Here is a 15,664-nt window from a genome sequence, read left to right on the forward strand (position 1 = left end):
TGACACATGTATTTTCTTGCCATGAATATTCATGCAAGCAGCTTTTTGAATAAGCGTGTGTGTGGCAAGAGTATAAAATTCTAACGTACTGAAGTCAGCAGGAGCGTTGCTATCCAAAAGTAATAGAATAGAAACTTTCAGGTCATTCCAGCCTGCACTACGAAAATCCCTCTTCCTCCATTCCCCACTTTTGCACTGGACAGTACCTCTGCTTTCTTGCTCCTGGAGAACTTCCTGGGCGCAGGCCAGAGCTCGGATGTAGAGGGTTCAAAACTGGGGTTGTCTGGGAAGAGCTACCCTGTCCATGCCCAGCAATGGGCCTGTAACAGCAACCTTTCTTTTCTTTGAAATGAACTGTGTGAAAAGGAAATAGTAAGTTGTACTAGCAAAGATGTATTTTTTTTAAATGGCACTTGTGTATCTGGAATTTGTTGTCTTAGTTATGTGAACTGTGAGTATGATTTTTACTTCTAACAGACCTGGTTATATTCAGCAAAATATGTAAGGGTAGCACAAATATAACTAATTATGATCTTTCTGAGCCTTTTCTGAACTCTGTTCTGATCTTTCAGTGTAGAGGTCATAGAATTTTTGCTGATAATGGTGAGAAAACTATAAAATGAGCATCTTACAGCTCCTGTGGGTGTTTTATCATGATGTCAGTAATATTATATACTCAGTTTTTATGGACTTTGTTTTTAAAATTGTATTTGTCATAGGAAAATATCATTTTGATTACTCTTGACAAGAAATTTTACAATGCAACTAGATGAGCATTTTCTGCTAAAGATGGAAGATTTGGTACTGAAAATCTCAAATGATCAGGCTTTGTTTTTTCCCCCTTTCCCCCTTTTTAACAGTGGATGCAGTAGAATGGAAAAAGACTTCTCTGTTCAACCCTTTCTTTTCAACAATTTTACCCATATCCTACATAATTTTCAGAACTGCATCAACTTTCAAAACTTGATGATAGAACAATTGCAGTTTATTTTCTTTTTTTGTCCACACTAACTCTTTCAATGTCAAGGCAGTTTTGAAAAATAAGAATTTTAAAGAGGCAGGAGAAAAAGAAAAATCAAATGGTGGAACATGGTGGAGGAAGACCCTGGGATTACCTTTATCCTTTAAAATTGGCAGAAGCAAATTTTCAAGAATGAATTACAGGTTTAAAAAAAAAAAAAGAAAACCCCTGAAACTGAAGCAAATGCAGAATTTTAAAATTATTCAAACATTTGGTTATCCACTATCTGCCAGAAAATGTTGTGGGCACACTGAATAAATGTTCATCTTTAGTTCTCTTGGGAATAGGTGTCCAGAGGAATCAAGGGAGATTTGCTGGAAGATGGCCATTCCAGCAAATCCATGGCTAGTTGGTCTTTAACACTTTGTTCAAGTGGCAAGTGCATCCCACAAAATTTATTTAAAATGCTGAAATCCTATAATTTGAGCATCCAGGCGCAGAGACTGGTTATTTTTGAACAGGAGGACTGCGTCCAGTTCTTTAAGTGCAGGCCGGGGAGCCAGATGCCCTAAATCCTGTCATTGACTTGGCAGATAGACATGAGCCCAAATCTCTGGGCCTCCGAGACTGCCACTGTTTCGGTGTGCAGTGTCGCATCTGTTTCCTGGTGCACAGAAATGCTTCCCAGCGGTTGTGAAACAAAGGGAAAAAATGTCTTCCCGCGCCACAAGCCAGATGGGGAAATTGAGGTAGGCCAAAGGTAGTTTTCCAAATCGGTTCTGAGGTGAAAAGGTACTGTCCTCATTTTTTATTTAAAAGCTAATCTTTTTAGAGCAGAGGGCAGAAAACCCACAGTGTAAGCATGATTCCATTCTAGCTTTATGTTACAGTCTCCCATGCATTCTGCTTACCACTTTGATATTCTAATTGTGTTATTTCTTGTAACATGGGGCTACTCTGGGACTCATTAGTCATAAACCTTACCCATGGAAAATGTAAAAGTCAACATCAACAGTCGCTAATAATGTATTTCACCTACTGTTATTGTAAGTATGTGAACACAGTCAAAATCTGCTCTGTGCCTGTTCAGGTTGTCCTTTGGAAATATCCTTTTGCAGACACTCTTCCTTTGCTAAGCATGGGGTCCATTGAACATATTTATTTCACATTTTAAAATATTTTCTACTTACAAAATGAGGCAATTGATCTAGGTAGATTGCTCTTTTTTTTCTTAGAAGGAAATAAAATTTGAGTATGGATTTGGAAGAGATAGCTGCTCTGCATTTCATCTCACCCCACCCTTGCCATTCCTTCTTGTCAACTTTTAAAAATCTTTGCTGTATTTTGAAATGCAGTATCTGATAAATGGAGCACATAATTTCTGGAGGTCTATATATTTAACAGATTAGCTGGAAAGTGGCCTCAGCCCTATTAGCAGAAGAAAGTACTCAAAAGCTGGATTAGCACCACCTGCAGATTTGACAGCATTTGGAATCCTGTTTTTGATTTGGCAACTAGCATCAATTCCTGTAAGGGATCCAGGCAGAAATCTAGGTTTCAATGCCGTTAATGTAGCAGCGGGAAGAGAAAATTACAAAATCCAGGAATCTTGGTGTCTGCTCACTTAGGCTCATGTTAAATTTTCTGTTAGCTAGTACAGTAGCCACTGTTGCTAGGTTTGGCCAAGCATTTGAACCATGTTGCTGGTGTAGCTAATTAATACAAAAAACATCAGCCAATGAACTTCCATGCTAAATCTAATGAATATGAAAATATTCAGTGGCTCCTATGTGCAGCATTGCATCAAGAGAGAAATACGTCTTTCAATCACATGTCCCTTTTACCAAATGATTGGTAAAATCATTTAACTTTGGATTTTTATGTATAAATATATATTTTTAATCCTCTAGATTGAAAGAGTTGTGGGTAGATTGATTGTGAACTGATTTATGATCCTTTTTGCACCAGAGAAGTAATTTTATGCATATAACTTCTTTTACAATTACCTCCACAATGATTTCAAAGGATTTTGCTGCTTGTGGGAGGCCATCAATAAGTGGCACTTGCATATTCATCCATTTCAATCTGAGATTTTTAAAGACCTGGGGGAATAGAACAGAACCACTGGAAATTAATTTTTTCAGCAAGTTTGCTTTTTCTTTTCCTTTTTTTTTTTTCTGGATAGCCATGCTTCAGTGAAAGCTTTTTTTAGAATGAAAGTATTTCTAAATTCACAAATGCTGAAAGCTTAAAGATTTCCACGAAAATGCAGCAATTCTTTCCAGTATCCTTTTTCATTCAGTTGAATGTAAATCTTGCATCTGGGCTTTTGTAGACATTTCTTTCCTATTAAATATGCACTATTCCCAAGTGAATGAAACTACTCAGAAATGAGTTTGTTCTTTGACTAGAAAATCAGCTCTCCCAATTTCTTGGATTATTTATTTAAAAGAACTATGCTTTTAAAATTGCTAGTTTACAGTTCTCACTCAGGACACTCTTACAGCAACAGAGTATCTGAGGGTTGAATTTTCCCACCATCTTTATTTCTCTTCTTTGGGACCAAATTTTGCTCCAAGCTAACAAAAAGCAAGCAGAGAAACAAATCAGCTCTCATTCCTGGGTTGTATAATAACAGCTAGTGTTTGCTGCTGGATTTGCAGATTCGTATCACCAAACTGCAAGGAAACAAGCAGATTTTCAGCAAATAGGAAAACAAATAACCTGGAAATATCAAATATCTTGGAAACAAATATCCTGGGAGCATCATACAGGGGATGTCTCTGGCATGCAGTGATGTGCACTGTTGGGCTCCCCAGAGAGTTTGATGCAACACCATATGGAGGTACTTGCTCAGGTCTCATTAGCAGTATAATTGCATTAACATTCATGGTGCTCAGGCTAATAATCCCGGCCTTTTAGCAAACCTTATTAGCTTGGGCATCACATGGGTTTGGTATGCCGCTTCCAATTCTGCTATCGCTTTGGCTAGTCGCAAATCAGGTCTCTGTCACTGCAGTACATAGCATGATGACACCTTAGCCATAGCCCATGACAGCAGGTGGTCATCAGGCAGCATGCTGATATTTCACCCAATCACTGGTGAGATGGGAGACAGTTAGGGTAAAGCCCCAGCTTCTTCTGTCAAAGAAGTCAACTTCTTTGATAGGTACATCTATTCCCCACTCAGACACAGCAAATGCTGTCCAGACATTAATTATCCATGGAACTTGTTTTAATGTGAGAACATTTCTGTCTTTGGGAAGCCATGGTATCCATTTCTATATGCAGGCACCAGTACCCCAGCCCTTAGGGTTAATCACTAGAAGTGGAGAAAGATTTTGGGGGGGGATCTTTGTTCAAATATTGACTGCACATCACCACACTTCTGTAGTCTCAATCTATATATAAACACTAGACTGATCTGAAAAAAATACACTCCCAAAATTCCTTTTTAATTTGTAATAAATCCATTTTGGAATTTACTAAGGCCAGCACCAGATGGCCTGGAGCATGTTCTCATTCATATTTCAAAACAGGAAAACCTTTCTCAGAATCTGCAAGCTACATCTTTTTCATGGGGATGATTTCTGTTGAGCAAGGAAAACTCAGGTTAATTAGGCCAAATAAGCTGATACAGTGAGAGGCAGAGATGCAGAGATTGCAAGATTGAAATCCATCAAGACACCATGTTGACAAATGCCCTCTTAACTTGTTCATTATTTGCTAGGGGGGTTGACCACATAATCATATAGAAATGTGTTTGCTTTTTTGTTACAATAAGTGCACCAATATAAAAGGTCTTAATCTGGTAGAGTTACAAGGTGCAGTCAAGCAAAACTGCATCCTGTGAAGAATACAAGGAAACTAAACTAAGGCAATGGGGTTGTTGAAGAGTGCCATCTCTGTACTGCAGAGCTCTGTAAAAATGTACTCGTGGATACAGAAATAAACATTGTAAGTACTCTTTTGGGAACTAGAATGGAGGTTTGGACCAGGTGACCCCCAGGGTTGCCTCCAACCTTCCTACCAGCCTGTAATTCTGTGGTTTTAACTCTGAAAGTCAGATAAGAGCTGGACACCAAACCAGAAAGAAGTACTTTAGGAAAAATGTGTCCACTATAATAGTTAAACAGAGTGAGTCTTCAGTGCACGCTGATCCCCAGGTGATGGAAGGAATAGATGAAACGGAATAATGTGCCCTACAGAAAGGTGAGATATTAGGCTGAGACTTTGACTATCTGAGAGAAAGAAGTGGTGAACGCTGGGATCTGACACTGTTATGGGCATGTCTAAACTATGGATTTAGATGTACTCACCACATGCATGGGGAGTTCAGTCTTATGCTGACCAAATCCTTAGCGGGGCCAGGGAGTATGCTCCCGAGCAATCTGAATGTGACCTGAGTGAGCAGCTACTGAGAGGACACCTCTGGGATGAGCTGGGAATAAGCTGAATCTGACAGTCATCTCTTTGAAGGCAATTCTGCTGGTTAAGGATCTCTGTTTCCAAAATATTTTTCCAGCACTGAACAGGTAAAGAGCTTTTTCCTTTCATAAATGTTGAAAACTTTTTTTCTTTTTTCTTTTCCTTCTCCTCATCTTGGCATCTTTGCTGAAATTTTAGTTCATTCAGGTAGACTCCTTATGAAGTCCCTGAAATAAACATAAAACTCCCTCAAAACTGATTATGGCACCTGGACTTAGCCCCCTTGTGATTCATACCTGCACTTTATAAGGAACAAAAATGTGAGGCTGGAACGAGGCTGACATGCTCATCTCTGATATGTGTTGCCTGTGTGCTGTGGACCCTATGTCCACCCCAGACTGAAGATCTAGAAAAAAAAGAAAGAATCCTGTAATCTACTCCCTCTGGTTTCAAGATATTTAACTGTTAATGAAAAGCAAATGTTTATCCAAAGAACAGGAGAATTCCAATATCCACAGACAGAGAAAGACTGAGAGAGAGAGAGATTTAAACCTGAACTTTCATGGTTATTGGAGTCTACTTCTGAAGACTTACTCCATTCTCCTCACTGTTCCCCTTGCGGGCACGTCCACAGTCCTCCAGCTCTAGAAATGTCTTCCTCGAACCCTGGGTGTTTTATAACCTCTGAAAGTAACTGAAGAGATAGCAAGAAAGGTTTAGAAATGCCTTAATAAATCAGACCAGCAATTCATCTTTTGCAGCATTCACTGTGGCCAGCAGCAGATATTTTTAAGGAAGAAGCAAGACTTTCAGGGGAGCTGTACAGAGCACCAATGTACTACAAATAGGATTTTGCCCCTAGCTGTTGTAACTTGGGGAAATGGTCACCTCCATGACTCTGAGCTATCATCAGGGACCAAGTTCAGACAGCAGATTTTTCCAAACGTCTTCTTAGACAAACCAGGAGGGGGAGAAAAGAGCAATCTGTTTTGTCTGGGTTGTTTCTAGTGCTGTCGGACACAACAGTGTGGAATTATTTCGCTGTCAATCAACAGTCTGTCTGTACGGGTGTCCCTATAGGTAATCCTGTGCTCCATATCCGTTCCGGGCCTTTTCAGAAGCGTTAGTCGGGATGAGTTTGACTGTAATCAGAGCACAGACGAATGTCTGCTTTGCACATCTTTCCGGTGCCCTCACTGCCATCTTTGATCATTCTGAGACCAAACCAATTCGATTGAGAAATTCCATGACTGACAACATGAGTGTCAAACTCAGAGCTTCCTGGCTACTGATTGAATTATTGATCTGCCTTCAGAGAGCATGACCTGGATTTATTTCTACCTACTGTTCAGGTCTCTTGGCCAGAGAAAAATGAATGTTAATCAGAGAAGAATCCTAGCCAGTTTCAAGAAATAAACATGATTTAACTCAAGCTTAGCATAGCATTTGGTAATGCTTTGTAAAAAATGTGTCCCACTATGGTATTCTTGAAGCATATTAAGTGCAATCCCCCAGGTATGCTTTCAGTCAAAGTTTAGGGATATCCAAAATCCAGTACTGCATCTTTAAAATAAATCCAAAATTGTGTCTTACATTTTGGCTGTATGATTGTTCCTTGTTCCTGTCTGTTGAAGGAAATAAAAAACAGGAGGTTCATGAGTCCCGCTGGAATGGGACTCAGGAAAAACTTGAGGCACAGACTGCTGTCATGACTTTGGATAAGTCAGCAAGCTCTTCGTGCCTCTAAGTAATTTTGAATTTGTCTGTACATTTATATACAGCTGTATCTTCCTTTCTGCAACATTCAGTCTTTGCTGTTTGGGAGGAAAGTGCCTATACGTTGCAAAGTACTTTGAATGCCCAGATCCAGTTGAGGTCTCTGAGGATTACTGTTGTACCAGTGCTACCTAGATAATGCTACTGTTTGCAAATCTAGATAGTACTATTGTATAAAATATAAATAACTTCTCTATCTTGCCCACTCTTTCAGCAAGCAATGACTTAGTTTTTTAGAAAGTAAGTTTGTACCTGATTCATTTTTAGAGGATCTCGATGTGTCTGTGCAGAAGGTACATTTGGGTCCTAATGCAAACACGTTTACATTCTCCAGTATTTCCAAGGGATTGTGGTGGGAAACTGGAAATCCTAGGTTTTATATTCAGCCTGACCATTCAACCTGACTGCAGGCTTGCTAAGTGATTAAGTGACTTCATCATACTGCACCGCTTTCTTTGGTTTCTCTTTTTCCCATCCTTGACCGCCCTCATGTTTGATCAGATGGCAGTTCCTGGGGGCAGGAACAGCTTCCAGAGCCCCAGGCACACGTAGTTCTCAAGCTTGGTCAGATGATCTGGGCCTGCATGTGCTGCTGCTAAAAATAATAAAAATAACAAGTGAAGGATACTCCTCCGCACCAGGTTCACCACTAGACTTCACTCCTGTAGTCAGTAATACACTCACAGGGGGACACTTGTGGACGTTCGCGTGGTGCATGCTCACATGTACACACACACGCTGTGTGCTCACTCTCTGCATTTATGTCTTCTCAGCCCTGGTGGAATTTCTTTTGAAGAAGTGCTCCAATTGTGTTCTTGTAATGGGGCAGAAAGGCTAGAATAGGAGAGGGACTGCTCTTCACTTTTTCTCTGACAATTTTGTGGTGAACACTGTGGTTGGCATGCAGACTAAGATGTTACAGGGTGGGAGAAGTGTAAATTCGAAGTCACTGCTCCCTGCAGCCAGCTCAGTAGCTCATACGGGAGGTGGAGTGAGTATTTTTCCCGTGGTGTTAGAGGAGCACAGTGGATGCCCCATTCGCGATGGATCTGGAAGGTGGGGAATCTGTTTGGAGCCTTCACCTGGCTAGGGAAGTAGCCCTTGGGGAACCAGGAGCAAGCCAAAAACTAGACCAGCTATGGAGCTCCCCACAAGGCACAAACTTCTCTTCTGGCTGCTTTGCTCTCTGTGTTGGCAGTTTCTTTTAGTTTTACCATTTAAAGCCTTTGAGGTACATTACTTCATACATTACAGCACCCCATGTACAGTTTCATCTCAGCCTCAAGGTGAGAAGGAAGGATTTTCGTGCCCACAGGTCTTGCGTTTTTTTTTTCCACAAGCAGTAGCTTTTGGAAGTACTAGGAGTGCATTCATCAGAAATAGCAGAGGAGAAAGTAAAATTTATAATTAATTCCCAGGATATATTAGAAAGGAAGGCAGAAAATGCACAGTAAACTAAGGACTAATAAATCGCAGTACTTTAAAGAAAGTTTGGTAGTGTTTGGTAATGTGGGCCCACATGGAGTGTACCATCTTCCAGGCTTGTAGGCCTCTTTCCAGGAAGTCTATTATGTTTTGGAAAAAGCAGACAAATTCTAAGGCACAAAAGTCTTCTTCAGTTCATCCTCAAACCTTTTGTGAATAAAGGGTTTCTTTTTTTTCTGTTTTGTTTATTTTATTTTCCCCAGCGATATCTGTTTGGGTTCCCACAAACCTTGCCTTACTTGCATTTTTAGACAGCACCATACCCTCAGTCACTCTTATGATTCTAGTATTATTTACCTAGGTGCCTTACACACACAGGGGGAGAAAGTATTCTCTCTCCACAGATGATTTTGTGTTAAGAATATGTTACAGCCAGCATTTTTTAAATTTCAGTTGTCTAAAATTTGGCTCCTGAAGCATGAAGTTCCAAACACTCAAGTGTTAGATATTTAATTCCAAAAGGAAGTGAGTATTACCTCAGTTGCATCAATATTTTTGAAAACTACCACAAAATCATATTCGGGTACTAAATAAAGAAGCTGTTTTTCAAGTGAGATGACTCCTTGAAACTCCTGTCAACCAATGGTTATTTAAATTTCTGAAAAATCAGGATGCATACCTTTAGAGGCCTGAATCTGTTTGGAGGCTAACTTTGATTATTTGTGTTAGAAAATGCTGACCCAAGGTTTCATTTATGCTCAGGCATCTCTATTTCACAGGGGAAAAATGAAGATAAATTAGATGGGGTCAAAATCCTCATCTTGTGTATGCTTGTATAAATCTGAAGTGATTTCACAAAACTCTCAGTTCAGCTAAGGTAAATCTGGAATCACAGTAGTGAAGCCAGAGGCCTGACTGTATCCGTACTGTTGTGCCAAGGTGCTGAGATACTACGGTGCTGAGTGCTACAGAAAAGCTTCGGGTTAATTTAAAAAAAAAATTAAAAACAGTGAACACATTCTGTGATTTAAAACTCAGAGTGCATCTCTAGAAACAGAGGCAGCACTTTCAGATGGGAAGTTGTATTCGAAGGGTGGAGTGTCCATCTGAAAAGAGACACCTGGGTAAGTGAAGATACTAATAAATAAGCATCCTGGGCTTTGAGCCTCATGAGTGCTTGCAAGAGAACAGTTGGAAAGCCTTAAGTGAGGGTGTCTTTCTCACACACAGCTGACCAAGTGTGTTGCTTACAGTTACCATGTGTCAAGATGTTTCTTGCTCATTAGTTTTACACTGATGGAAAGCAACTTTAAATCACTCTTTAGAGGAATTCACCGTGAGGCATGCCAGCTGTGTGCCAGATGAAGGAGTTGTAAAGTCATGTTGGACAGGCAAGAATATACCAGAGAGAGAGATTTAAAGTCATGAGAAAGATAATTACTTTGCACTCAGAGATTAGCCATACGAAAGAAAAGGGAAGAATTATACTTTGCTTTTGTTAGAAGGTTTTCTGCTATCCCTCCCTCCCACTCACACATGCACACACATGCACGTAGTTGAATTTACTGTCCCAGTGTCAGGTTAGCCCAGACTGCCAGCATGCAAGAAATCCATAGGGGAACAATACTCTGTGAGCACAGGCTCCCTCCTTTCTTTCTTCCTGTATTTGCCTTTACAGTACAGACTTGAGAAGGATTGCCGCAGATACAGGATGGATTTTGATGCTTTGCTTCTTATGAGGGTTTGAAAATCTTTTGCTTCTCCTATGACTGTTGCTACAAAGCAGGACTGAAGCTGAGGCAGACAAGCAGTGGGCAGCATGCCTCTGGAGATGGTGAAGAAGGCCATGATGCAGTGGCCCGCTCAAGCTAGAGGAAAGTCTGACAAGGCAACCAAAAGTGGACTGGGTCACCCCAACCGCATGCTAAGGGCAAGCTCATTGCATACACTAAGAGCTCTTTGTATTTCTGCTCCACCTCACTAGCTCTGTCTGAGCCATCCTCTTCTTCAGGGACTTCTTGAAACGTCTCCTGGCAATGTCAGAAATCCTGTGGGTCCTTCAGACCAGGACCTGGTTCTCTCTCCCTTCACAACTATCTCCCCCTTCTTTCTAGTCTTTCCAGCTTCTTTGGGTTCCTCTTATCCTCTCATTTCAAAGCTGTCATCTTTTCTTTCAGACAGGACCGGTCTTTTAAGGCATTAGCAGTGTGTACGTAGGTCTTTCTGAGGCAGCTTGGCTGTGTGGGAAGTTATGAACTGGTGTCCTCAGGATGTTCTTTGATTTCCAGCTCACAGCTGATGTGCCAAAAGCTCTGGCTTTGCTGAGCATGTTCCCCAGTGTCCGCAGCCTGAAATTTTAAAGTTGTTCAGATGTTGCCCAGCAAACAGAGAGCTAAGTTGGAAGGTTCTTAGCCTTGGCCTCTGTTTGTATTGCAGCAGCATCTCTGGGCACTTTCTCAGGCAAAAACCTGAGCTAAAGACTGTCAAAACAGTAAAGGGAAAGAGATCTGTAATACCTACCATCTAATTTTCTCTTCAGTGACACAGACTCCCCAAGTATGTTTGCTAGATGCATCAAGAGAATGCAATCAATTGAATGTTTCTGCTTAAAATCATAAAGGCTTTTTAATTATGTTTTTTCTAGGGGAGAAATGTTAGACCCCTTCTAAAAGGTCGCCAGCACATGGCTTGATCTTGACACCCTGCTCCCAGAAAGGCAGCAGTTTAGTTGTAAGGTTTGTGCTGCATGTAATCACCCGCAGTGTAATGAAACTCTCTTTTTGTCATTGGTTTGGGTTTGGCTTTTTAAGTCTTTCTATCCAAATGGAAGTTTCTTTACAGGAAATTTCATTCTGCCCATTTGTCAGGGCCTTAACCACTGCAGCTGCAAACACTAGCACTGCCTGCAGATGGGAATTACAGCCCTATGAAGTCTCTATAACATGACCCTATTACCTGCCCCCCTCCTCCTCTTTTATCTAGCTTTGTGCATGGATGGACCTTTTGGGAAGTTATAATTTGGATGTGAAACAATTACCCTAAAACAGTTAGCCAGAGCAGAGTGGACACACAAATTTATCTTCTCTCTCTCTCTTCTGGTGAAGAACATCTATCTTCCATGACCTCTTGATTACTGAAGCCTTCAAAATATATTCTTTGGTCTGTGACACTGCGCTTGGTGCAGGGCTGAGCATTAAATATCACCCTCTATGATTAATTGGAAGTTAATTAAATCTATCACTGAAACAATGAGAAGGCAATGATCTATGTAATCATTGAAATAGTAAATGAAATGATGTAAGGGCCCTCCATTTCACTTATTGACAGTGATGGAGAGGTGCCTAAGCCCTGCTGCTCAGCTGTGTTTTCTGCCTGGCCACACAGGCCTGCTCAGGCAGACACAGTGAGCCAAGTGGGGAAGCAGAGCTTATGGTGATCTGCTAGATGCTGCTTTTCCTTTGCTTTTGGCTTCTCCGGGTGCTGCTCAAAAGGCCTCTAAGGTAACTCTGGTATTTTGGGTGCACAGTGCAAGTGGTGGATCTGAAGTGGCATCCCCAAGGGAAAGGGCCTTTCAGTACTGCGCATGGATCATCTTGCTGTTTTGAGCCTGAATGAAAATGTTGCTGCTCTGACCATTAGGGAAGCAACAACAATTTATTATTTTACATTGTAAAAGTATGTCTTGGTTGGATCTATAGTGTTTTGATAGCTCTGAAACTGATGCTGTTTATCCCGTGCTGATAAGGGATGTTGAGCACGTGATGATTTTCTTCTTGTTTCTCACTAATTGTTAAAAGGGTCGAACAGAGAAGAATCTTAAAATACGGGAAAGTAGGGTTGGAAAGGTTGCCTCTTCTTGACCTCATAGTCAGTATCTGATCGATTTCTCTAGGTGTATTTTGGGGAAGAATAAAAATATTTATTCCCTCTTAAATGAAAGAGTGACAGATTTTTCTTTTGGAAGCTATTCCACAGCATAAAAATAGGACTTATTAGGGAAATGTTTTGTGATATTCAGTTTTCCTTTTGGAGGCTTGATGATAGCACTGGATATACTTTCTCGCACTGCCCTAAACAACTCCTCTCTCACTTTAGAAACAAAAGCATAGCAACCCTGAAGCAAAGTTAGAGACTTGCCCCTTCCCTTCCTTTCCTTCTGCCTTGCTCTTTTCCTGAGGCCGTGCCTAGGCACATGGGTGCCCTTGCACGGCTGAGAGCCTGGGCTTTCCCCTTGCCCGAGTGGGCCCAGTTCCTTGCCTTGGCTCCGTGGGCTCTCACGGGGGGCTGTGTACCTGGAAGCTCAAAAGACTGCTGAGAGCGGGGTCCTCATCTTGCCCATCAATACAGCTATAATGGACTTTTTAATCTTTCACCAGGAGGCAATATTACGGGGCGAAAAGGCCTTTCCGAAGAACCCTGACTCCTTTGGGAAGGCAAATATATCAGAGTTTGCTTTCCTTACCCTCCTGACTCTGCATCTTCCAATTTCTCTGTCCTTTTCATACAGATAACCAGAGACAATGTCTGATTTGTTTAATTAAATGAAAACTAAACCTGCCAGTAAGCAATAGTTACTGACTAAGCAGGAGGGAACAGTTATTTATCATGAGAGCTCTAAGAGAGCCCTTTCTCTGTGGCCTCTTCACTAACAGCAATAAATTAGTAACCTCACAATATCCTGTTAACTAAATGAGGTTCTAGGCACCCAGTCAAACCTCTGTGGTCAGTAGATAGTACCTGTGTGTTTTATCTCTGTCTTTCTTTAACCAATAGAGGAATTATTCCAAAGACAATCAAAAGGAAATAGTCTGTTCCAAGAATATTTGCAATACCTGGTCCTCACTGGACAAAATCATAGCCTTTTTTCTCTGCAGCCGATAAAGGGGGATCAGAGTTAGGTTTTTACATTGTGAATCAGCTTTATTAGTCCATTTGCTTGCCAGAAGCCATCAGACTGGGTTCAGCCATGGGAAACCCCATGTCCTGCCTCACATGCGCCCCCCTGAAAGAAGCCTGCCGCCAAAGCATGCAGCTGGGAAGCCAGTGTGAGAGGTGGGCAGTGGTGGCTGTCTGGGCTGGCGTCCCCTGCCAGCCCATGGACCAGGCAGGGCTGCCACATGACTTTGTCAGCAAAGAGAACAGCCATGGCTCAAACACACACTTGGCCCAGATATGTCAGGAAAGAAGAGGCTACTCACTTCTCTTTTCTGTCATAACTGCACCTCAGTCCCTATGATAAAACTCCTGGGAAAATGGGACCCATATTCCTGGGCTGCTAAAAAATTGTTCAGATCATTGTTTAATTTTCAAGGTCAGATTCCTACCATTTATAATTTATTGAGCTCTGTGAGCTTGCTCAGCAGTGCACAATACATAAAGACACAGACTCTATCATAATGGATTTGCAATCTAAATTTCACAGTGCAAGATAGATATTGGTACGTATTATACCTGGTGGCTAGGTCACAGTCCGGTCTCAGAACAATGCAGAGATTTTTTTAAAAGCTTCTTCCATTAGTAGTCCATTAGAGTGGCATAAACTTGTTAGTTTTGAACAATTAATCCCCCTAAAAATATTCAAATGGATACATTGAATATTTTAAATACATTTAGTACATGTGGAAAGTGCTGACCTAACATAACTACACATCTATGTCCTAGCCACAGAGCAGTAACAGCAGGGAGCCTAAAGAGGTGGTTTCATATTTTCTGTAGCGGTAAAAATCACTTTAAAAGCATTACTACACACCATTCTCAATCCCTGCTTCAGTTTGGTGGTAGAGCCAAGTTAGAACAAGTGGTTAGGATAAAAGAAAACTAGAAATTCTTAAATCAGCTTTGTAACCAAAGATGTTATAATAGGGAACTACACTGTGAATCTGACTTAAAGAGATTGTTAATAGGTGTTCACATAGAAGTTTGTGGGATGGGACTCCTTTGACTGAGGCCACCAACTCATTGCACACCAGCCATCAAAAAGCCATTGTCTGGTGGTTTGCCTCTGCCCTAACATAGACCTAATTGGGGCACCTGGGCAGAGTATTTTAAAAAGTCAGGGGGACAAAAGCTTCATGTTATTCTGGATGAGGGCAGCAGTGATGATAGAAATTTAGCTTCCAGACTTTCATGCTTCAAACCAAATCAAACATTCCCTGAGTGAGCCATTGTGTCCAAGATGTGACAACCTAAACAAGCTCCTACCATCAAAGGTATTTGCAGCCTAGACCCAATTCTCATCTTTGGCATCTCTGGCTGCAGCGCAGCAGAGGTTTGGGAATTGCAATCACTGGAGGAGCACCAACCTCCCATGCCCCTTTCAGGGCTTCTGTCCCCAGAGAAAGAGTAGATGTCTAAAGGTAACAATCCCAGTCATCCCGGTAAATCTGACCATCTCCACTGAAAGCAATGGAAGTATAGCTATATGGGCCAGTAAAGGGAGCTGTGCTGGCAGCTCTTCAGATCTGCTCTCTTGGGGGAATGAGGAAGCAAAGAGAAACTCAGCGAAGTAAAGCAGCTGCCATCAGTGGGCCTGGAAAGCCACAGAATAGGGAAGACTGCCGAGCTGAACTGCAGTCCTCATAGGAGAAATCAGCCCCAAGACTTTCTTGAAGAGTAAAATGAAACAACCCAGGTGGACTTGAAAATTAAATATTAATCCGTGAAAGAGAAAACGGGGAGAGAGCACTTTTAAAATCACAGTAAAATCAGTAATACCATCAGACATGGTATATCTGTATGGGAAGGAATCAGAATAGCTCCTGTCGCCATCCAAGGGAATCTTCCTAATGCTATGCAACGCATGTACAGCCTCAGGGAGCTCCCTCATTTATCCTTTCACAGGATGGCAAACTGGAATGCTTTATTATACTGTTATTTCTCTGGGTAAATAGACTGTTATTTGATTTTTGGTTCCAAGAGCAAGCTTTTGCTTTTTTTTTTTTTTTTTAATGCCATTAGTGTCTGTTAGACCTGCATGCTTGCAAGGGATATGTTTCTGCACTTCTGTGAAAGTCTGCATCTAAGGGACAGGTATGTGCATCTGTGCTGGTTTTCTTTTTTCTTCTGTATCCAGGA

Source organism: Apteryx mantelli, chromosome 5 (genome assembly GCF_036417845.1).
Source record: "Apteryx mantelli isolate bAptMan1 chromosome 5, bAptMan1.hap1, whole genome shotgun sequence".
NCBI classification, from domain to species: Eukaryota; Metazoa; Chordata; class Aves; order Apterygiformes; family Apterygidae; genus Apteryx; species Apteryx mantelli.